Source organism: Pelobates fuscus, chromosome 5 (genome assembly GCF_036172605.1).
Source record: "Pelobates fuscus isolate aPelFus1 chromosome 5, aPelFus1.pri, whole genome shotgun sequence".
Lineage (NCBI taxonomy): Eukaryota > Metazoa > Chordata > Amphibia > Anura > Pelobatidae > Pelobates > Pelobates fuscus.
In genome coordinates, this window is record NC_086321.1 from 138,543,659 (window position 1) to 138,569,643 (window position 25,985).

Sequence of the window (25,985 nt, forward strand, 5' to 3'; positions counted from 1 at the left end):
AAAGTCCCTCATATCCCTATATGCCTTTCTGATGCCCCCACCTCCTATGAAGCAGGTGGGGGCATATCTACTAACTTGTTAAAACTAGCAACAAGGCAGCCAGTACTGACCCATATCACTGCTGATAAAGCATATGCAATCATGTGCACAAATTGCACTCATGATAAATAGTGCAAAATGTTAGTATTTTTAGTGTTACTCCTATATATATATATTATTTTGAAAAACTTTGAAAAAAAAATGTCCTGTTGGGCATTATTCTCACTTATGATCTCCAGTTAAATAGTTTCCACACAAATCCTGATGGCACAGCAGCCGACACGCAGTCCAATCAAAGGCATTTCATAGAGAAGCCTTTGATTGGACCATTTAGCTAGATCAGAGCATTATGTCTGTCACCACTGTGCTGTGTGCTGTATGTACAAAACTGACATTAAGTAGACCGGAACAGAGTTCAGTGCTGCCATTGTCACATGTGCTGCGGGTGCAACAAGTGCTGGGTGTCCAGTGTTTCAAGCTGGGAGACTGCACATACAGACTCCTGCCACCATGACAACTTAAAAAGGCTTAAGCAACAATTAGATGGTATGGTGTTTAATATGAAATGTATTCTGTCTGGAGCAATTATGGATCTCCTGCATGTTATATCCTACATGTTTTTTTTTAACAAGCAACTTGGAATAATTGTCCTTTTAGAAAAACATGCTTTTTGTCAGCTGATAGTTTACGTGGTTGCTATATCTTAACTAGACCAGATCTAAATGTATGTGCTATGTATGTGATTGAAAGATATCAATATAATTAATAAAGCATGTTTAAGCAGCAAGCAACAATGATGGACTTTTGGGGAGCATCCCCTTAACATTCCCCTAACGTTCTACAATATCCAGCACTTCTCTTTGGTAAACTACAGGCATATCCACAAAAAAAGAAAGAAGAGCCAGCAGAATCAGGTAAGTGAATGAAAGAAAACTCGAGAGATGTAGGGGAATAAAACTAGTGTGGACTGGCTGACAATTAAATTAGTTAAGGTAATGCTGAATTTGTACACAGTGCAAATGCTTTTGCTGCTTCTATCTCTCTAACAATGTGGCATGTCACCTTAATTCTACAATAACTACATCCACCCTTTCTCTGTCCCAGACTGCATACCAATAGCTTCTGCCTGCCACTAAGAAGGTAAGGAGAGGAATGAACTAGTGAGTGCTAGGGAACAGTCCCAGAAAGAGTAGAGCGAGCGCATCATTAGACGCATTTGCGCCAAGGTTAGTGCACTCTCTGTATAGTACGCCCTTAGTTGGCCGGTCCTCATAATTGTCAAGAAACCTGACATACATTCACGCCAGGCTAACCTCCAAAATTTACACTCAGACCTGTCGCATTTCTTGGTATGTTTGCCCTGCGTATGGTGCGAGTTACGTGATTCTGTAATTAGGCCCATCATAATTATCAGCATCAGGTCTAATAGGCTCTTAATCCAGCCCTTATGATATCAAACGCCATAGACTCTATAATTTTGTTTGAGACAAAATTGACTGGAAAGTACTCGTGTACATTACTACCGCATGGTGTGGATTTCTAAAATAGGTCCACATTAACACGTTTGACATCAATCAACATGAGGATCTTTATAAATATATGCTCCATAAATATCTAGCTTTTGCCTAGTGATGCTCTTTTTTTAATTTTCTTTTTACCAAACAATATTAACAGTACAGCCAACAGAACTTGGGAGGCACAAGAAACGTATTGGCACTGAAACTTAGCTGGTTTTGCAGCTGATGGGCATGTTAGATCTTCTATATACATATTTTAAATAATACACCATCTGACTCCACCACATGCAGGGGCGTATTAGCCGCGAGGCAAACAAGGCATTTGCCTTGGGCGGCATTTTCCAGGGGGCGGCAAAAAAAGCTGCCCCCCAAATGCCCAAGGCAAATGTCTTGTTAGCCTTGCGGCTAACAGACATGCTGGGCTGCTGCTTGGCGGTCGGGCGGCACTGCTGGGCGGGCGGCGAGGGAGCACTTCCTTTGAGCTGTCTGCTCAGCTCCCTCGCGCGCCGCACAGTGAGGCTGGGAGCCGGAATATGACGTCATATTCCGGCTCCGCCTCCCAGCCTCACTGTGCGGCGCACGAGGGAGCTGAGCAGACAGCTCAAAGGAAGTGCTCCCTCGCCGCCCGCCCAGCAGCCACTGGACCACCAGGGAAAAAAGAAGGCCCCCCCAGCATTCCCATAGGTAAGGAGGCTGGGGGGGTTAAAGTAAAAAAAAAAAAGCCACTGGACCACCAGGGAAAAAAGAAGGCCCCCCCCCCCCCAGCATTCCCAAAAGTAAGGAGGCTGTGGGGGTTAAAGTAAAAAAAAAAAAAGCCACTGGACCACCAGGGAAAAAAGAAGCCCCCCCAGCATTCCCAAAGGTAAGGAGGCTGGGGGGCGGGTTAAAGTAAAAAAAAAAAGCCACTGGGCCACCAGGGAAAAAAGAAGCCCCCCCCCCCAGCACTCCCAAAGGTAAGGAGGCTGGGGGGGTTAAAGTAAAAAAAAAAGCCACTGGACCACCAGGGAAAAAATAAGCCCCCCCTCCCCCCCCCCCCCCAGCATTCCCAAAGGTAAGGAGGCTGGGGGGGTTAAAGTAAAAAAAAAGTGTTAATGTGAGTGTCTGTTAGTGAGTGTGAGTGTGTGTGTCTGTTAGTGAGTGTGAGTGTGTGTGTCTGTTAGTGAGTGAGTGTGTGTGTGTGTCTGTTAGTGAGTGTGTGTGTCTGTTAGTGTGTGTGTGTGTGTGTCTGTTAGTGTGTGTGTGTCTGTTAGTGTGTGTGTGTGTGTGTGTCTGTTAGTGTGTTTGCCTGTGAGTGAGTGTGTGTGTGTCTGACTGTGTGTGTCTGTTAGTGTGTGTGTTTGCCAGTGAGTGTGTGTGTCTGCTAGTTTGTGTCTGCTAGTGAGTGAGTGTCTGTTAGTGAGTGTCTGTTAGTGAGTGTGTTTGTCTGTTACTGAGTGTGAGTTTGTCTGTTACTGAGTGTGAGTTTGTCTATTAGTGTGTGTGTGTTTCTGTTAGCGAGTGTGTGTTTCTGTTAGCTAGTGTATGCGTATCTGTCAGTGAATGTGTGTGTGTGTGTGTGTATTTAGAATGCAGGGCAGGGTAAAGGTTGGGTGGGGGTGGCGCGCGCGGGGAGGGGGGTGGCGCCTGAGTTTTGTTCTGCCTAGGGCAGCACAAAACCAGGATACACCACTGACCACATGTCTTATAGCTCACATTCTATGTGTAGCTATCAAAACTATAACAATCAGTACGCCTATTACTAAAATGAAATAATATCTTTTTTTATATGTCTGAGTATTTTAAAGCTGCTCTGCATACATATTGACATTTTACACATAACCTTGATTTTTTTTACACGGAAAAGCATCTGTTAAAAACTAGTATTGCTATGTGTCATAAGCCCCAGTCTGCTTGAAATAGTCTGGGCTGGTTGGATTTACAGTACGTTATGTTTATTCATGCTGCTTTTGCTTCATACAGGAGGACAAAGAAAATACATGGATCTCAATGATCCATAAAACCATTATAGACAATATTTCAGTCTATGCTGAATAGCCAGGGGCAGGGGGGAGCAATCTTTCTTGTTTTACTTTTCACTTTAACTAAACGGCAAAAAAAAAAAAAAAAGAAAATACAAAGCTATTAATCTTTCATTAAGTTAAAGGGATGAAAAGGAATCACTTATGGTATCATTCTTTCTTTACACCACAAGCCTGCATACCCCCTACTAACTTCAAAAGCGCAGAAGAGAAGTTGGTTAACTTTGCTGGCAGTGAACCAGAAAGAGGTTTACTTTAGTTCTGTAATGTGTTTGAAAAATATTACTGCAATGCAAAAAAAATTTAACACATTGAATTTATTTCTATTACCTGGGGAAAAACGTATCTATGGTCTTTGTCTTTTACCAATTTTTACATTATCTGGCAAAATGTTTTCTTTTGGCATAGCCTAAAGGAAATACTATTAGTCTATTATAGAAATATTTCAAATATACTGCAAGGCTTGAGCAAGTGATACATCTTTATGCAACAATTATCCACTTTAGCGGATAAAACCAGAACGGTAAAACGGAGGCTAAAATAACAGGTTTGGCTATTTCGAGGGCCAATTACTTTTGCCATTCACAGTTATTCACTAGCGTGAGAATTCAAAGTAAATTTCATATTTAAGACCAGAGTAACTAAACTGATAGCATAGCTGACTTTTATTTTCAGATCACTTTTTTTTTGTACCTTAAATTTGAGTTCACTATGAATTTTTACTCTAGTAAATAACCCAGTCAGATATTAACTCCCTAAAATTTAGAGTTTAGTGAATATCCCTGTATGAAATGTATCAGTTAAGTAGAAAATGACATAATGTAAAAAAAACAAAAACACAGCTACAAATATTATTATATGACATGCTTGCATTGAAATGTATTCCTTTGCGATTTTATATGACAGACAATCATATGTTTAAGATTTTCTTTATGGACAGGCACAAACACATGGGTATAAATTGGAAATGGAATTCTCATAGTTAAACTAGATATGTCACCACATACTACTACTACTACATTCCACTACTTCACTACATGTCACCACATACTTAATCACATCTACCCAAATACATAACTAATTCATTAGCCACACTTAATAGACAAACAGGTGCACCTAAGTAGCTAAACTCTTGTCAGGGACCAGGAACCAGACAGAGACAGAAGTAGATGCAAACACACCTTTATTAATAAATAACAAATAATAAACAAAAGCAAAGTCCAGGAATCAAGCAGGGGTCAGTCACCAGAGCGGGTAGTCAGACAAGCCAGGATCAGGAGCACGGAGAGCAGCGGAGTCAGGAACAAGGCCGGAGTCAGGAACCAGGATCAAACAGGAAACACAGGAACAAGGAGACTTCTGGGAAACAGGAAACCACGCAAGGGCAAGGAGGTTCTGGGCTTAGCTGCTTAAATAGGCAGAACTGATTAGCAGCAGGGTTGATTACTACTCACAGGTGAGTAACCGTGGCAACAAGCAGAAGCAGCTCATAGTAATTGCAGCTGCAAACTCAATTACTGAAACAGAAAGGTTTGCTGTTTAAAACAGCAAAGAAACCCTGACAGTACCTCCCCCTCAACGATTCCCCCCATCTCTGTTGGTGGGTCCGGGCTTCATGGGGAAGCGGGCGTGATAGGAACGAAGGAGGGATGGTGCATGGACATCAGAGGCTGGAACCCAGGAGCGTTCCTCTGGACCGTATCCTTTCCAGTGCACCAAGTATTGGATCTGTCCTCTGAAGACCCGTGAGTCAATGATGCTGCGTATTTCATATTCCTCATGATTGTCAATCAGAACAGGACGTGGACGTGGCACTGAGTTGGTGTAGCGATTACAAACCAACGGTTTCAAGAGGGAAACATGGAAAACATTTGAGATGCGCATGTTAGCAGGAAGGTCAAGTGCGTAAGCTACAGGGTTAACCCTTCGAAGTATACGAAATGGCCCAACGTATCGGGGTGCCAGTTTTTGTGAGGGAACACGGAGGCGTAGGTTGCGGGAAGACAGCCAGACCCTCTCTCCGACCTGATAGGTAGGTGCAGGAAGGCGTCTGCGGTCGGCCTGGAGTTTGTAGTTCTGCATTGCGCGTTGCAAAGAACTCTGAACCTGCACCCAAGTGGAACGGAGTTCCCTGAGATGTCCCTCCAATGCCGGTATCTCCTGTGGCAAGAACGTATCAGGCAACATGGACGGTTGAAACCCATAGTTTGCCAGGAACGGGGATAGCCGGGAGGAGGCATTAATCGCACTATTGTGGGCAAACTCCGCCCAGGGTAGCAGATCAGACCAGTTGTTCTGGTGGTCAGAAATGTAGCAACGCAGAAACTGTTCCAGTGTTTGGTTAGCTCGTTCCGCTGCACCATTGGATTGCGGGTGGTAGGCCGAGGAGAAGGAAAGCTGAATTCCCATTTGCGTACAAAAAGCTCTCCAAAATCTGGACACGAACTGGCTACCCCTATCTGAGACTATCACTTTGGGTAACCCATGCAAACGAAAGATCTCCCGACCAAAAATTGTTGCAAGTTCCTGGGAAGTTGGTAGTTTTTTCAAGGGAATGCAATGCGACATCTTCGAGAATCGGTCAACAACCATGAGAACGACTGTATTGCCACGAGAGACCGGAAGATCTACGATAAAATCCATGGACAAGTGGGTCCAGGGTCGTTCACCATTAGGTATGGTTTGCAGGAGACCCACTGGAGGGCGTCGTGGGGTTTTGTTTTGAGCGCACACAGGACAGGCAGCTACAAAAGCGGTGACATCCGAACGGAGACTAGGCCACCAAAATTGCCGGGATACGGACCAGATTAACTGGTTTTTGCCTGGATGTCCAGCTGCTTTGGAGTCGTGGTATGTACTCAATAGTTTCGTACGGAGGTTAATTGAGGGGGAGGTACTGTCAGGGTTTCTTTGCTGTTTTAAACAGCAAACCTTTCTGTTTCAGTAATTGAGTTTGCAGCTGCAATTACTATGAGCTGCTTCTGCTTGTTGCCACGGTTACTCACCTGTGAGTAGTAATCAACCCTGCTGCTAATCAGTTCTGCCTATTTAAGCAGCTAAGCCCAGAACCTCCTGGCCCTTGCGTAATGTCAGGGACCAGGAACCAGACAGAGACAGAAGTAGATGCAAACACACCTTTATTAATAAATAACAAATAATAAACAAAAGCAAAGTCCAGGAATCAAGCAGGGGTCAGTCACCAGAGCGGGTAGTCAGACAAGCCAGGGATCAGGAGCACGGAGAGCAGCGGAGTCAGGAACAAGGCCGGAGTCAGGAACCAGGATCAAACAGGAAACACAGGAACAAGGAGACTTCTGGGAAACAGGAAACCACGCAAGGGCAAGGAGGTTCTGGGCTTAGCTGCTTAAATAGGCAGAACTGATTAGCAGCAGGGTTGATTACTACTCACAGGTGAGTAACCGTGGCAACAAGCAGAAGCAGCTCATAGTAATTGCAGCTGCAAACTCAATTACTGAAACAGAAAGGTTTGCTGTTTAAAACAGCAAAGAAACCCTGACAACTCTCAAACACAAGCACACCTATTGGCCACATCAACGCATACATACATACATTTACACCTATTAAATCACTCAAATACCTAGTTCTAGCCATACACTAACTAGTCACACTCCCACACACACAAATTTACATCTATACAACTCCCACTCAAACACTGATTTTAGTAGCTATGCTAATACACAGTATCCATAAAAACAATACAGAAATTGCCATACTCTGGCCTGCATACTTCATTAGCGCCTCTTTCACCCTGTTGCTGATCACCACTGTTAAGGCCACAGAAAACTATTGTTTGATTCAGTGGGTTCTCCACTGTGCCAAGTCATTTCCGAATTATGTAGTAGTCATTTTAACTATGGGTTTTGCAGTTTGTTTTTACATATTGTTCAATTTACATCTTTGAGGCTGTCAAGTCTGGTATACAATGCAAGTCTTTGTAATCTACATAATGCAATGTGAATGGGCCCATGGAGGTTCCCTGGAAGTAATAACTGAGTCATCTCCTATCTCCTATGACATGTAGGAAAGATGCCCAAGCAAATACATCCAAACAGCTTGCACACGTTTTTAGAAAATCATCTTGTTGCATTCATTTTTATTGGAACAAAATATTTTGCATTTAATGTCTCAACAAAATGATAATTCAATTTGTTAGTAAAAAAAAAAAAGTGATTGGTTAAATGTGGCTGAGTATTACTGGCCTGTTATAAGAGGAGACTATGTGGTGTTCACGGGCTACAGTCAGCCATACTAGCTGTTATCAGATAAGCCATGTAAATGTAAAGTTTCAGTTATAATGAGAAATTATGGACAGTCCATAATTGCAGAATGAAAAAGAAACCAAAACTCCGGTTCCATCTTTGGAGAGTAATTAGCTAGCTAGAAACAAGAGTTCCGGGTGGATAATATGAATTCTGTGCAATTTGCTGTCTGACACCAGCATGCACAGCAAGTAGACAGCCAATGTCAGCACAGACCGCCGTAGCTCAGCCCGTGATGCTCATGTCCTGTGGCCTCCCATTAGCCCATCCCATCTGGCAGCAAGGAGAAGGATTGGGCTTAGGGTAGAACTTGGCCTTAGCACTGGAAGGGCGAGGTAATTGTATGCTTATTTCTTTCAAGGGGAACCAGCATAGCAAGTGTTACTCTAACACAAAAACAGTGTTTTCTTAAAACACTGTTTTTTGTTTGGCGTAACCTTTTAAGGCATATTGAAAATAATAGACGTTGACAATGTCTTAACAGCATCACACCTTCTCATGTTTCAGTGTGATTGGCTGTGATAAGATTCACAATTTTAAAAAAGTGCGTTTTGTATGTGTTAGCAACATATTTTGGTTGCCTCAACAGGACAGTAGTGATGTCGCGAACATGAAATTTTCCGTTCGCGAACGGCGAAAGCAAACTTCCGCAAATGTTCGCGAACGGGCGAACCCGGCGAACCGCTATAGACTTCAATAGCAGGCAAATGTTAAAACCCACAGGGACTCTTTCTGGCCACAATATTGATGGGCCCCCACCCACCTGAGCGGTGGGTGGGGGCCCTGAACAAGAATAAAGGTGGGGACCTAATGTCCTCCCCCTGAGCGTCGGATGGGGGCCCTAAATACCAATAGGGAGGGGGGAACCTATTGTACTCCCGCCCGGCCACCACCCCTGAGCGGCGCGTGGGGGCCCTATATACCAATAGGGGGGGACCTATTGTCATCCCCCCTGGCCCCCACCCCTGAGCGGCGGGTCGGGGCCCTAAATACCAATGGGGGGACCTAATGTCCTCCCCCTCGGCCCCCACCCCTGAGCGGCGGGTGTGGGCCCTAAATACCAATAGGGGGGACCTAAATCCCTCCCCCTGTCCCCCACCCCTGAGCGGCGGGTGGGGGCCCTAAATACCAATAGGGGGGGACCTATTGTCCTCCCCCCGGCCCCCACCCCTGAGCGGCAGGTGGGGGCCCTAAATACCAATAGGGGGGGATCTATTGTCCTCCCCCCAGCCCCCACCCCTGAGCGGGGTGACTAGGGGTTTGGGGACCCCTCGTCACCTGGAGGGGACCTATTGTCCTCCCCCCGGCCCCCACCCCTGAGCGGCGGGTGGGGGCCCTAAAAAAAAGTCCCCCCCAGGTGACTAGGGGTCCCCAAACCCCCCCCCCAAAAAATTATCCCCCTACCTACCCCCCTCACCCTAAAAATAATGAGGGGGGGACATTTAACTAAGAACCTGTAAAAAAAAAAAAAAAAAAATAACTTACCATTCAATGTTTTCTTTCTTCTAAAATCTTCTTTTTTCAGCCCCAAAAAGGCCAAATAAATATCCATAATAACCGCCGTAATAAAAAAAAAAAAAAAAACGAGCGCCAAAAAAAATCCATCTTCACCCGGCGAGGGCTCCGCGCAGACTGAGGTTTGCAGGGCGGGGCAAGGCTTATAAAGCCTTGCCCCGCGCTGCAATTAGGCTCAGAGCACTCTGATTGGTGGGTTTAAGCCATCCAATCAGAATGCTCTGACAGGTAAATGAAGAGACTGACAGGTAAGTCTCTACATTTACCTGTCACAGCACTCTGATTGGTTGGTTTGAAATCCACCAATCAGAGTGCTCTGTGTCATTTTACACAGCGTGGGAAAGTTCTTTGGAATTTTCCCACGCTGTGTAATTTGACTCATAACTCTCTGATTGGTTACTTAATCCACCAATCAGAGTGTTATGAGTCAAATTACACAGCGTGGAAAAATTCCACAGAACTTTCCCACGCTGTGTAAAATGACACAGAGCACTCTGATTGTTGGATTTCAAACCAACCAATCAGAGTGCTGTGACAGGTAAATGTAGAGACTTACCTGTCAGTCTCTTCATTTACCTGTCAGAGCATTCTGATTGGATGGCTTAAACCCACCAATCAGACTGCTCTGAGCCTAATTGCAGGGCGGGGCAAGGCTTTATAAGCCTTTCCCCACCCTGCAGAGCTCAGTCTGCACGGAGCCCTCGCCGGGTGAAGATGGATTATTTTTATTTGCGCTCGTTTTTTTATTTTTTATTATTGCGGCGGTTATTATGGATATTTATTTGGCCTTTCTTGGGGCTGAAAAAAGAAGATTTTAGAAGAAAGAAAACATCGAATGGTAAGTTTTTTTTTTTTTACAGGTTCTTAGTTAAATGTCCCCCCTCATTAATTTTAGGGTGAGGGGGGTAGGTAGGGGGATCATTTCTTTTGGGGGGGAGGGGGTGACTAGGGGTTTGGGGACCCCTAGTCACCTGGGGGGACATTTTTTTAGGGCCTCCACCCGCCGCTCAGGGGTGGGGGCCGGGGGGGGAGGACAATAGGTCCCCCCTATTGGTATTTAGGGCCCCCACCCGCCGCTCAGGGGTGGGGTCCGGGGGGAGGACAATAGGTCCCCCCCTATTGGTATTTAGGGTCCCCACCCACTGCTCAGGGGTGGGGCCCAGGGGCGAGGACAATAGGTCCTCCCCCCTTTTTTTACTTTAGGGCCCCCACCCGCTCAGGGAGGGGGGACCCTTTTTTTTTTTTAACAGTGAGCAGCCACAGGCTGCTCACTGTTTAATAGACATGCCCCTACTCGCGGTAGGGGGGGGCAAAAGTTACTAATACAAAGTAATTTTTACTTAGTATTAGTAAATGTGGCTGAAAGACCAGAAAAAAAAAATAGGGGGCGGACCAAACATCGCATATGTTCGCCAGGAACTATTCGCCACGAACCGCTCGGGACATCACTACAGGACAGGTTAGGACTGCATTAAATAATCAGTAGTCTATAGCAGTGCTGTCCAATGTTTGAATGATATATCACACAGGCTAGAGGTGCTTTAGTTGCAATCATGCATATATTTTCCTTCCCAGTTAAAGATAACATGTGGCTACTTCTCACATTTCAGAAGCACTGACTGGGATATTGACAGACAGACAGCATCACCTCAATGATATTAGTTAGGGAATGTATGGTCAACAGGATTGCATCCACAGAAAACCTAATATTTGCTGCCATCTCTTGAAACACTACAAAACGTGTGAATCATAACGTTATGGCTCAGAGCACAATATGAGTCAAATAAAATGTTTAATAGTTTAACTGTAAACAAATGCTATATCCATTACCACTAGCTTCTGAAAATCTTCAGTGGTACATATAACAGGAAACTGATTAAATTATGTAGACTTGATACAAAAGCAAAATAATTTATATTGCTTTAAAGACCAATTTGTTGGTAGATTTCTCAGTCACTGTAACATGCTCGTGAAATTAGATATTTACTGCAACTGAAAGATGGCAAAATTCTTTAGAAAAATGTATGAATAAATATCTCTTTCCTCTTTGATTTCATGGATTTCAATAGGTTTGAAATAGGCCATGGTGATGAATTATTCATGCATGTGCTATAACTCAGAAGGAGCTGAATGAATGCTTTGTCGAGACACTTTGGAAAACGTTTCACTACACTCCAGGAGCCATTCCTCCACTGTTGCTAATTTAAAGGAGTTCGGACAAACTGAGATGTTATGGCTGCTTGGGTCACTTCAGAACATTATAGTTCTAATATTTATTTCAGAAATTGGAAAGTCTACTTTGCACTTTAATCAGCAAGTAAATGTTATGGTTTGCTTTAATTATTCTTGTGTACATTTTATGATATTTGATTTTTTTTTGGATCTGTTTTTGTTATTATATTATCTGTCAGACATTGTGTGGCTTGAAAAAAGAACACCCACACTTTCACTGCCGGCTTTGTGAGCTAGTCAAAAGCTAGCTTAGAACAATGGCAGGCATACTCAAACAATATTATAAAGGAATAAGGCTATCCACAATAGCACGTTTATGCATTCAAAGGCTGATACAATCTTACGCAAGATGATCATTATCAGATGTTCTATAACAGAGGTAGGCAAACTTTTAGCAGTACTTAGCCAAATCAAGACTTTGAAGTTCCGTGGTGTGCCGGTCCTATTTAAAAAAATGTTTTTACTTGGCTGCATGCTGCTTCTGAGATGTACAGGTGCTGCAGCTGCTTTGCATGTTGCATATGTGTGCAATTGGCTATGTTATAATGTATATGTGCATGGGCAGTTTGTGGTATTGTAGTATCCCCCCAATGCACACTGCTAGTACAGATTGTTACACATTGCCACATATACTTATAGACTCACACACAATGCTAAACACATACAAAGCTACACAGACATACACAATTACACTGCTAGACACAAACAAATTGCAAGACACACATACATTGTAACATTACTACACCCACACATTGGCAATGCTGTTATTTGTAACCATCCTCCTTTTAGCTTACCATTTACCAGCAGTGGGGACCGGGCTGGCCAGGTACAAGGCATGGGCAGATGCTTTGGCAGGCTGCTCTCCTACATGGTTTCTTCTTTACAATCACTGAGAGGAGGTGATCTGAACTCAAGACAAATATATGGGAGGGGTAATGTGACAGACCATCTGGTCATCTAGGACATGTACATGATTCCCAACCACCACCTTCCCCTAAAAAATACTATAATCATCCACATTTAACCATCTAACCTGTGCCTCCCTGGGCCCTTTCCAGTGGCCCAGGACACATCATAGACCAGGAAGGAACTTGTAGAGGCACGGCTTTCCTGACCGGGAGCAATCTACAAACTCTCTGGAACAGAGTTGCCGCAATCCGGTAAAACTTAATCGAGGGCGCTCTCTGTCCCATGACAACCAAGCAGGCGCTATTTGGAGGGGTGATAAAGTAGGTGGTGAGGCGTCGAACAGTACCAGGGACTTGAGGGATCTCCATGTACAAATAGAAAGCGCCATCGTTAATATACATACATCTATTGAATGTAAGTGGCTCTCCACATATTTTCAAGTGCCTATACAGAGAGACAGTCCACCATTGAATTTTCGTTTGTTGCTCTTGTCTGCCATATACCTCATATACCTTCATTTTTAAAGGTGACCGGGACTTCCCACCCAGCACTGTGTCGGATTGGAGGATGCATGCAGCCCAGTCAAAAACTGTACATCCATACTACTAGGATTAGACATATCCAGGGGTGATACTGGCTTGCGCATGCAAGCTCGGGAACTCATGTTTTAGGGTAAAATTGTAATATGTCGCCGAGGTGTCTGACCATTAATAAAATTAACTCGCCAGGTACAGACACCAAGATGCCAGATCTTGCAAAATACTGTTGTTTTCCTAAGGACTCCTGGTTGTAAACCCAGGTATATAAGTGTGACACTCGCAGCAATAGAGCTGTCTTTTGTTCACCCTTACATGTTTGTTTGTTTCACCCTTACATGTAATGTTTTGGGAATGGGCTATAATAACTCCTGAACGGGGGGGGAGGGAGGGGGCTTGTTGGAGGCAATAACCAAAGTACCTACGGTTAGGCGGTCACATGTAAATTTTGAATCTCAAAGTTGGGGGGACTAAAATTAACTTATAAATGTTGCCAGATTTTTATCATTTTGAACTTTATTTCAAGCAACATTAACTCAAATTTGCACTGGTTTATTTTCAAATGTATCTTTCCTAAACACCTAAACTCCAACTCTAACTAGCACAAATGAACCACTTCCAGACAACAAATGAAGCAAGTTATTAAAATAATAGTAAAATTAATAAAATAAAGATATAATGAAAATCAAAATGATAACATTTAACTTATGATCTAGGAAAGTAGAAAGAGTTAAACAATAATATTTTACTCTACTACTGTTTTTTTGATAACCTATAGGACAATTCTCCAATTTCGGGACCCTCAAAGACTGACTAGAACATAAGATAGGGTGGCAGAGCCAGCAGCTATACCGAGCACACGTGCATCTGATGAGCACCCTGCAGAGCAGTGCAATAATGCAATAACCCACCAGCCAATGCCGACATTGGGGAGTTGCTGTGCAGAGGCCTGTCATGGCGTCTCTCTCTGACGAGCTCTCCCGGTCATCCAGAGTTCATCCGTTTGTCCCATCTGTACTGAGGAGAAGCCCCGCAACTGCAGTGATACTGTGATCGCAGCCTAATGGCAACCTATATTGCCGTTCATTGTTACTTATGTTATGTTTTACACTCATTTATTTTATTTTTTAAAGTTAGAACGTGTCGAGTGCCCATAGATGCTCACCCTTTTGTATGGCCTAGCTGTATCTGCTGGCAAATGGGGTTTACCTCCCCATATTATCTGAATATCTAAATGTATATTATACTGTAATATATTACACACCTCCAATATTAAGAATTATGAGAATGGGATGGAAGGTGTGTAGAAGTACTTGAACAAAGAGAAGTTCTAGCTAGCCAAGGCCAAGAGGCAAATATAACAGCTAGCTAACTAGGCCTTTCTTAGCACACATTATGCAGTATAACTCTTGTATGGACAATAAACATTTGCAATGGCTTTGAACAATAGCTGATCAACAACTTGAAATTATTTAAATTGGAAAATGTATTTATTGAATATTTTGAATTACATTTTTCAAGTAAGTTGCCAAGTGACCATAAATCACTGGTGAACTAGTAAACCACATAAAAAAAAAATAAAAAAAAATAAAACACATTCTGTCACACACCATTCCTGTAAGTTTTAATAAAATGCTTGAAATTAATAAGATTAGACATTTTGAATACATGTAACACAAGATTATTATTGTTATTATTTTTAACCTGTACTAGTTTACAAACTGGATGTGCCTAGAAGTCGTGTAAGATGGCAAGTTCTTTAATGAAAGAGTGAATAATGAAATGTGTCTTTAAGAATATTTATTACACCCTGGGTTTAATAAAATTCTAATTTTCTTTCAAGTTCTTAAATCCATGTGGCAACCTTCTCTGCCACCTCAGCGAGTCTCTGCTGGACATCTGATATTATTCTACAGAAAGGACTTCTCTTTAATCAGTTGAAAACACATTGCGAACAAAAACTCCTCATATTTAAAAGTTTAACTTTACTTTCATCAATTTATAATCAGAGTTCCTCTGCTATGTTTGATTCCTAACAAACAAGGATAAAAGTCTTGTGCCCCTATTGCTAATGAGATGATAAAACAGCAGGGATCAAGTTTTTAATTACTACGGGCTATGCACTAGAGAGGTACCAGTGGTATTTTCTATTGCATGTCTAAGTTGTAACTTCAGGCTTATGACAGTCATGCTGTGTTCATCTTCCTTTGATGATCTCTCATCTTTGTCTCCTGAGAACATACGGAAATTCTGGAGTTGGGTTCCTCGGGGCTCAAGCAATTATTGTTGTAACCTGGCACAGGTTCTATTGGAAGACTACCATCACTTGTTGAGTTCCATGCCCTTTTATGGCGACTATTCTATTTAAATGATTGGGTGGTACATATAGTCACTGTTATACAAAAAGTGGCTTCCGTCAGCAATATTAAAAGGCTGACAATGTCTAGTGTTTCTTACTATAAAAATAATTTCACTATTACATATTTTATTGAAAGCTTCTGTAATAAATGCAGAAGAGAAAACACATATAAAGCTTTAGGATAATACTTCACATGTAGAGTGACACAAATGCTAAAGGTTTTTCGTACACATGTTCTTTGTTTTATCTTATAAGCTGCCTTTTTTTAGGGCGGTTCAGTCATAGTTTCTAATATGCAAGTCGCTCTCTTTTCAAATTATGAAAAGGAAATAACAGTTTATGTATGACAGATAGATATCAATGTTTTCTTGCATGAGGTCAACAAAGCACCTCCTCTATTAACGATGGAGAGCTGCAAGTTCTCCTGAGCTAAGCCCTGCAGTTCAGGGCTAGCTTATTGGCTCAAAGCATTAGCAGGGTTTAATTCAGAAAGGGAGCTTCTAGCTTTCTGCTGTTAGTAATGGAGGTGGGGGAACAGCAATCGGAGAACCTCAGATAAGATGTTAAGCTGTTCTAAAACAGTTTGACTTAGGGGGCACCAGCGCACTCCTAGGACAATAACCACTACAGCAAGCTGAAGTGGTTATGGCACTTGGAGTATTTCTTTGAGTCAATAGATTTCATTTCACTGATGTGCATATTAGTAAACATAATCCACAGTAACTGAAGTGCCAACGTTTAAACAGCATAGTCTCCTTTTTTTGTGATATTGCATCATTTTCATAACATATTGCCCCCCTCAGTTATCTAAAATGTTTTTCTATCCTCTAACTTTAAGATGACCATTCACTAGAACTAATAAACCTAGTCCAAACCCAGAGAAATGTCCACATACCAATATCCTTCCTCTACCAAACTTTATAGTAGATATTGTGCATTCTGGTAAATAGTTTCTCCTGGTATCCACCACACCCATATTATTTAATCAGACTGACAAATTGTATAAGTGTGATGCATCACTCAAGAGAATATATTTTCATTGCTCCAGAGTCCAGTAGCAGCATAGGTTTTACCACTCCACTAGTGGCCTTGCACATGTTGATGAAGTGTTCTGTACAGCTGCCCAGTCACTAGGCTTTTTTGTGCTGGTGTTTCATCCTTAGGTATTTTGGAACTTTGTTGTGAGTCATGCAACAACTGATAAGCAATTTGTACATGCTACATTCTTGAGCACTCAGTGCTCCTACTATGTTAGTTTGTGGCAGGGCTCCTTAACGCTTTAAAAAAAAGTGGCAAAAGTGGCAACCTATGAGAGTGCCATGTTTAAAATTAGAGAGTGAGATCTTCAGTACTCCCATTCTAGCCCCCAATGTTTGTTTATGGAGATATCAAAACCAAGTTCTGTAATTTAAGCTTCCATTGTGATGAGACTGAAACACTTGAACTCATTAATTAGTAGTGGTGTCCACGTACATTTTGGCCATATACAGGATTATACTTAAATATCTAACATACATCCCATACATCCCAGCTTTAGCTTTAGGAAGGAAGCGTTTGGCACATAAGCTGAATGATCTTCGTGAAGATTGCATAATCCAAGTATGATTGATTGGCCTATAGCTCGGGCAAGTCGTGGGGTCCTTGCCTTCTTTGGGCAGTACCTACGATGTGCGCTCTCAGGGTGTGGTGGTCGAGGGTCCCCCCTTGTCTGAGTGCATTGAGCATGTTTAGTAGGTGCAGGATCAAGGAGTCGTGGTATGTTCTGTAGTATTTGATCGTGAAGCCGTCTGGGCCTGGGCTTTTCCCATTCTTGCCCATTTTTAGGGCCCGTGATATTTCTTCCGCTGTGATCGGCTCCTCCATGGCGCCGGCCGTGTCTGTGTCCAATGTGCTGGTAAGGTATTTGGTAAGGTACTCGTTTCGTATGTGGGTTTTGGTGGCGTCAGACCCCTCCCCGGTGCCTTCCTGATTGCGGAGATTGTAAAGCGCTTCGTAGTAGGTGCGGAATCCTTCCGCTATTGTTTTCGGTGTGTTATGTGTAGTGCCATTATGTGTGATCTCAGATATGAAGCTTTTTTGTCTGGTTTTCCTCAGTGCTCTCGCTAGCAGTTTCCCGCTTTTGTTACCATATTCGTAAAAAGTCTTCTGCGTTTGCCTGAATTGAAATGCGATCTTCTGGGACAGGTGGGAGTTGAGCTTTGCCCTGGCGTTGACTAGTTGTGTGTATATGTCGTCTGCCATGGTGGACTTATGTTGTTTCTCCAGTTCTGCTACCGCTCGTGCAAGTTCGGCAGTTTCTTGGGTGCGTAGTCGCTTGCGCAGCGCGCCATGTCTGATCAGGACGCCCCTAATCATGCATTTGTGTGCTTCCCATATCTTTTCCGGGGGGGAGTCCTGCTCGCTGTTTGTTTGGAAGAATTGTTCTAGGTGTGTTTTCACGTCCTGGTGAATTAGGGGTCATCTAGCAGTGATTCGTTAAGTCTCCAGTTCCAGTGTTTCTGGAATGGGATTGGTGAGGTGAGTGTGATGATGACCGGGACATGGTCCGACCAGGTCATGGGGGTTATCGTTGCTGTAAGGAGGTCGTCCAGATGGCAGTGTTGGAGGAACAGATAGTCAATTCGCGAATAGGAATTGTGGGGGGGGGGGGGGGGAGAAGAAGGTGTAGTCCTTCTCTAGGTGGTGTAGGACCCGCCAGCAATCTGACAGCTGGTGTTCGTGGAGGTTGGCTTTCATGCCTCTGAGGACATGGCCCGGGAGGGTTGAGTGGCCTGTTGAGGTGTCCAGTTTAGGTTCTAGCGGCGCATTGAAGTCTCCTCCAAGGATTAGTTTGCCCTCACTGAAGGAGTCTAGTAGTGCGAGGGTTTTCGCCAGGAAGGGTTTTTGTCCCTTGTTCGGGAGGTATAGGTTGGCGAACGTGAATCGCGTGGTATGTATAGTTCCTTTCAGGAAGAGGAATCTGCCTCCTGGGTCCGCAAGCTCCTCTTCTTTGCGGAACGGTGTGTCTGCCGCAAAGAGTATTGTGACCCCCTTGGTCTTGGAGTCCGGGTTGGTGGCATGGAAGCTCAGCGGGTAGTGTTTATTTGTGAATTTGGGATGTTTGGTTGTCTGAAAGTGCGTTTCCTGGAAGAACGCGGTGGAGATGTGCAGGGATTTCAGTTCTCTCAGGGCTCTTGCTCGTTTCTGTGGGGAGTTGAGCCCCTTGGTGTTGATCGTGTAGATTCTGAGGCCCGATTGTAGTGTCCTTTGATGCCTGCAGGAGGGGTGTATCTGAGGGGGAGTCATGTCTGCGCAAACGGGCGCGCGGGCCGGCCCCGACGCCCCACGGTCTTGGAAGGGGGGGCGGGTGGGAGTGTATGTGCTGAGTGGGGTCTCCCGCGCACGTCCGGCGGGTCCCCTCTAGTGGTCTCCGCCGGGGGCACGCGGAGGAGGGTAGTGTTGGTGTGGGGGTGCGTCGTGCGTTTAGTGCGTGTGCTGTGTAGCGTAAGGGTGTTAATGTCAGCTGTATGGTGTGGTTTGTTTCTCCCTTGGTCGGGAGAGGGGCTAGGGGTGGTGGTTGGGGTGTCCGGTACACGTGGGTTGGTCGGAGTTTCGTGTGGGTTACCTAGGTGTTTCCTTTTATCTGTGTCGCTCTGTGGCTGTGGGTGCTGTGGCTGAGCTGATTGTGGTCGTGCGGGGGGGTGCGCGAGGTGCGCGTGGGAGGTGTAGAGTGGATTTGGGATGGTCTGGAACTCAGTTGTCCTATGTGTAGTGTCTCCCGTTGTCTTTTGTGTCAGTGGAGGGGTCAGTAGAGACGGTAAAAAGGGGTGGTCTGCCTCTAGGGCGGGGCTCACGTAGGGATTGCGAGACCGGTGAGCTCGTCCTGTGGGAGGGCAGTAACCCGTGGGGGTGTGGGTGGCGAGTCTCTGGCAAAGTCCGTGGGTTGTTGATTCGAACAAGTGTTGGAAGTGTCCGAGCCCTGCCGTCAGGGTGTGTGCAGGTAATACAGAGGCCTTAAATAGCCAGTAAGAGTACAATTTTTGCAACAACGGTCGCATGCAGCCTTAACAATGGATAGTGAGACCCCTTTATCCAGGCAGTGTCGGTATAAACATTTAGCGATAAAGGTCCATGTTGACCTTAACATTTTGCAGTTAGTAGCCATTTATCCCGGCGTCGTGGGTTGGACGTTTAGTTGTGCAAACCCTTTTCAGCCTGAGTCTGTAGTAGTCGGTTGCCATGAGTTTAGGCTTTGTCAGTCTAATTGGTGAGCGATAGATATCCGCGGAAACTTAGCAGTTAGCAATTAGTGACCAGTTATCTAGGCCTCAGCGCTGTGGGCGTTTGGTCGAGCAGGCCTGTGTCTGCTGCATCGTTTGGCAATCGGCTATTGTTTGTCTAGGCTTCGTCGGTAGAAGCCGTTAGCACTAGTGATCCATGGTAACCGTTACATATAATGGCTAGTAACCTCTTAGCTAGACATATTATGGTAAACTTTCGGTTCTGCAAACCATGACATCTTGAACTATGTACAATCAGTTACCTATTATCTAGGCATTGTCAGTTTAAACAGTTGGAGGTAATGATCCGTATTAACTTTAACATTTCTTAAGCATTAACCCTGTATCTAGGTTTTGACCTTACAAGCTTTTCGTGGCAAAGACCCGTGGCGGTGGGCACCAGTCTTGGCCCCGTTGTCGTACGTCCCCTTCCCGTAGCGAGGTCTCGTTGGGCTGGGATCAGTAGTGGGTCGGGGTTGTAGGGAAAGGTCGGGGAAGAGGTTATGGGGGCAAGTGGGTTCGGGCTCCTGGTGTCCCCCTCTGAGGACTGGCGGCAGCTCGGGGGGTGAGCCCGTGTGTACGGGGTCAGGGTTAGGTCAGGGAGGTCCGTCCGTTGGCTTCGAGTGCTGGTATGTCCAGTTCGTTGAGTGTCGTGGGGACCCCTGCGGGGGGGTTTGTCTGTCAGTAGTCAAAGTGTCAGAGGGTCGGAGTCGTCCTAGAGTCGTGGGGATGCTGTCATGATCTTTGTGAACTCCGTCTGGCGGTGTGGTGTGAGTGCCCGTCAGTGGTCTGTTATATTTTTTATATCTTATTTCATTCTCTGTACATATAATCTTTTTGCTGTATATGTGAGATAAGCACTGGAGCCTCTGGATACAGTGTTACTTATAGTATCGGTGGTGGCTACATGTGCTTATTTATGTACTCATATTCGTCTAGCTTTATCTACTTTATTACTATAGCTCTCTACTAACTAGCTACAGCAGGGGTGTATTTACCACAAGGCAAACAAGGCATTTGCCTAGGGCGGCACTTTAAGGGGGGGCGGCAAAAAACGCACCCCAAGTGCCCAGGTAAATGCCTTGTTTGTCTTGTGTACTGGGGAGTCCAAGAGCTGACTGCCACCTTATGTCCCCCCTAGGTATTAAAGTACTAATATTCTAGCCGGGCGATGAGGGAGACATGTCCTTTTAGATTAAAAAAAATATTAATAATTGGTGAGTGTATGAGAAAATGTGTGTGTGTGTGTCTGGCAGTGAGTATGTTTGTGACTGTCAGTGAGTGTGTGTTTGTGTCTGTCATAGTGAGTGTGTCTGTCTAACATTGTGAGTGTATGTCTGTCAGTCAAAAAAAGGCCTTGACACGAATTGGTGGGGCAAATTTAGATAAGGGGGTGCCAAAATTAGTCATGCCTAGGGCAGCACAAATCCAGAATACACCGCTGAGCTACAGATTATTGTGGTCATGTGTTTATATTTAGGTTTTTATTAATTTATCTATATACGTTTTATACTAATAAATTTATGTGCTTATTGTTATATATTTAAGTATATTTTTTGGAGCGCTCATACCAGTTTCCTTTTGAGCTTACACTCATTTTAGACGCTTGTTGGTGTTTGTAGCTGCTCTTTTGTATTGTATGATTTATTGCACCGTTCCCATTAGTTTTTTATAGTTTCATATACAGGATTATGTACTAACATGAGAATTCAAAGTGAATTGCAAATTTAAAATAAAATTATTGCAATTAATTATAGGGATCTAAAAAATATGCAATTCAGGTCATCATGTACAAATGTATTTTTTTAAGCAAAAAATAACATTAAGGCAGAAATGTAGGCTTCTGGTGGAAAACACATTGTTATTATTTTTATAATTAAAAAAATATAGAAGATTTGTAAAAAAAAAAAAAAATCCCATCCAGCAAAACTAACTGCAATTCGGTATTTCATCATATATGTGTGGGAATCCGGTATATTCCTTCATTGTTTTTCAAATGAGTGATCCACATACCCCTGTAGCTGGTAGAATCATTTTGAGCACAGAGATGGCTGCCATTTTGTCCTTTATTACTGGCTTCCAAGCTGAGCAGTATGCCACCCTACAACTCCTCATAAACCATCCTTTCTATGGATGTAGATTTTTAAGAGGTGCATTTAATAAGCCTACTGTCTTGGTAACTTTGCCATCTCACATTTTCTGTACAGAGCCTCCCCCTCCTCCATGCTGTCCAAGTCCTAGCATCAGCCCCGTCCTCTGGCACCTCCCTCTCCCTCCACAGTAGCAGGACTGAATTAACATGTAGGCAGACTGATGGAGCTCCAGCTCAGATGCCCATGCCCAAAATAGGCCCATTGTTCTGGCTCTCCCTTCTATATAAATCCCTGGTAGAACTGGAAGGAAGTGATATCACATTGTATCACTTCATCCCAGTGATCTATGAAAGCCACATGGAAGAGAAATCCTCTATTAACTGTACACAGTATCAAGCTATGTCCTTTGGAAAGCCACCCTTCTGCAGTGATATGATAGGCCAAGAGGAGGGTGGCATGTGGGCATCTGCATGAATCTGTAAGTGTGCCTGTGTGAAACTGTGAACGTTTGATAATCTGTGTGTATCTATAATTGTTTGCGAATCTGTGAATGTGTATTAACATGTTAGTGTGTAAATCTTAGAGAGTGTGTGTGACGAGACCAATCTCGCCACTGTGCATTGGAGGAGCCTGGTTGCCTGCCTGCTGCCTTTTGACTATGGACCGGCATTTAAATACTTTATTTTTCTATGCAGAAAGGTCTATTCATGTATTTCTGCCATGGCGTTCTGTAGATTCTCAGATTTACTGAATGAACTAATTTAACCCAGATAGCTATGCCATGGAGCCTATTCGTGTAATAAAAGACATTGGATCCATGGCAATTAAACTGTATGTGTGTGGTCTGAGCGCCATTCAGTAATAATGTGCACTCAGACCTAAGCTATCTGGGGATATGTTGCATGTCTGTATTTTATGTAATAAATGTAACCTTGTGTATTTTATTGTATTTTACTGTATTTTGCTACCATGTGGCTAATGGAGTTTTGCCTCTGTCCTTGGAGATAATTGGATTACTTCTCAATTATCTCCAGGATAGAAGACTCTGTGGAACTGGTTTTGGGCAGAAAAGCCATGCTTCATTTGGTCACAAAGGACTTTGATCTATCTTTTGAACCAATGGACCAATCTGGATGATTTTGACATATGTTTGTATTTGGAGTATAAGTAAAATATAAAATGGTGAGAGCACTCTTAATACATAAAAAATTACCAATACTTCATAGGGAATATTCCTAAAAAATGAGATAAAAAGTAATATAGTAAAAACTAATATTAAAACACCTTATTATTGGTCCAACTCACATATATCTGAGTCACTTAAAAGCTGACTCAGACTGGAAAGCGGAGAGGAGAATCTATATTGGTGGATATCTGTTAGGATTCAGGATACTTTCTGTAGTGCCAGACGGTAATCTCTCCAAAAGACCCAGGATGCAGGATCAATTCGAAAATAATTTATTCAGAAACAAATAACAAATAAAATCAAACAGATTAAGTCCACCAAGAATATCGCCACCTTACGCGTTTTGGCGTTACAGCCTTCTTCAGAAGCGGTGATTCTGCTCTTCTCCATTTCCTTGCTTTTAAATCCAAAATTGGCGCCGTTTTTCCTCTCTTCCGGTAAGTACTTCCGCATTCGTCATCAATATTCGACGATCACGTCCGGCGCACACCTTCAGCATCCTTGCACCGTGACGTCAATGTGTAGTTCAAATGCTTCGCGTCACTGGCAGCCATTTTTAAAAGTCCATCTGCAGTTATATTTGCCAGGACATTTCGTTCACAAAAATTCTTATAACAATATATACAAAGAAAACATATTTGGACATATCGATATTAACCTCTTTCTCTAAACTAATGAAACAAAACATATTCAGACAAACAAGTGAAATTATATATTAAACTCATTCAACAATATACCTCATGATCTCCAAAGCAAGATGAGAAAAAATATATAAAAATATATATATATAAAAATATAAATAATCATAGATCATTAAATACAAGAATTAATCTCAAAATCGGCATTCAAGCTGTGAGGTGTCAAAGTGTCCATATTAAAAATCCATCTCATTTCACTTCTACTGAGGAGGTTTTCTATGTCCCCTCCTCTCCAATGAGTTTTAACCCCTTCTAGTCCCATTAATTCTATTCCACTGGCGTTCCCACCATGGGCTTCCAAAAAATGTTTTGATACACTATGTTGTGAAAATTTGCGATTAATATTATAGATATGTTCCCCAATGCAGATTTTCAGAGGTCTTGATGTTTTTCCAATATATTGATATCCGCAGGGACATATAATCATATATATAATATTTTTGGAGTTACAAGTCAAAAATAATTCAATATTGTATTCTTGTTGGTTAGTGAATGAGGTGAATTTCATAATGTTTTTATTTTTATTAGTTCTTAAAGTGCACCCTCTACATGACATGCAATAATAAAAACCCTTTTCCCTTTTAAAAAACATTGACATCTTGTTGTTATTATTACTATTTTCCTTATCTAAAAACCTCTTGTTAATATTCGTTTAAAACTTTTAGCCCCTCTATGTATAATTCTAGGTTTTTTGCTTAAATACCGACAAATTTCTTTGTCTTCTTCTAAAATATGCCAATTATTTTGTATTATTTTCCATAGGGAATGGCTATTGGAACTAAAATTAAAAATTATGGGTATTTCTTCATTTTCTTCCATAGACTTCTTATTCTTATTTTTTCCTTCTAAAATACTATCCCTTGGTTCTACTTCAAATTGTGCGCATATTGCTTTAAGGGAATCATAGTTATAGCCTTTATCTACAAGTTGGTCAATTAAAATTTTGGATTGGCATTTAAATTGATCTAATTCCGTACAATTCCGTCTCAATCTTAAAAACTGCCCCTTTGGTATGTTGGTCAGCCATGGTTTAAAATGACAGCTTTTAAGATCAAGGTTGCACTGCTGAAGGCAACAGAAAATTGCATTAGGGCTTGTCAGTAAAAGCAAAAAATTCAAGAAACCACTGTGGTACTCCTCAGATGTAAAAAACAAAAAGCATTTAGTAATTATAAAAAAACAGAGTGAGGAAGACAGAATGATCTATAAGATTAGGCAAAAAGAGGCTAAGCAAGTTATACGAGCTTCCAAATCACACACAGTAGAGAAAATAGCACAGTCAGTAAAAAAGGGGTCAAAATATTTTTTAGATATATAAATGAGAAAAGGAAAGTAAAACAATTATTAGTTAGATTAAAAACAAAAGAAGGAAGGTATGTAGAAGAGGATAAAGGTCTAGCTGACTGCCTCAATGAATATTTTTGTTCAGTATTTACAGATGAAAATGAAGGAAAGGGGTCTGTTAGGAAAAAGGACAAACGAGTCATTTGTTACATGTGAGTTTACAGAGGTTCTATTTCAACTGTCAAAAGTAAAGACAAATAAGTCAATGGGACTTGATGAAATACACCCAAAGTTATTAAAAGAGCTTAGTGGTGTACTAGCAAAACAATTAACAGATTTATTTAACCAATCACTGTTGACAGGAGTAGTCTCAGAAGATTGGAAGTTAGCAAATGTTGTGCCCATTCACAAGAAAGGTAGTAAGGAGGAGTCGGGCAACTATAGACCAGTAAGCTTTACTTCAGTAGTTGGGAAAGTAATGGAAACCATGTTAAAGGATCGGATTGTTGAATATCTAAAAACACATGGATTTCAAGATCAACAACATGGGTTTATTTCAGGGAGATCATGCCAAACTAATCTAACTGATTTTTTTGATTGGGTAACAAAAATAATAGATCAGGGTGGTGCAGTAGACATTGCTTACCTAAATTTCAGTAAGGCTTTTGACACTGTTGCACATAGAAGGCTTATCAATAAACTGCAATCTTTAAGTTTGGAATCCAATATTGTTGAATGGGTAAGGCAGTGGCTGACTGACAGGAAACAGAGGGTTGTAGTCAATGGAGTATATTCAAAGCATGGGCTTGTCACCAGTGGGGTACCTCAGGCATCTGTACTTGGACCCATTCTCTTTAATGTTTTTATTAGTGATATTGCAGAAGGTCTTGATGGTAAGGAATGTCTTTTTGCTGATGATACTAAGATATGTAACAGGGTTGATGTTCCAGGAGGGATAAGCCAAATGGCAAATGATTTAGGTAAATTAGAAAAATGGTCAGAGTTGTGGCAGCTGACATTTAATGTGGATAAGTGCAAGATAATGCATCTTGGACGTAAA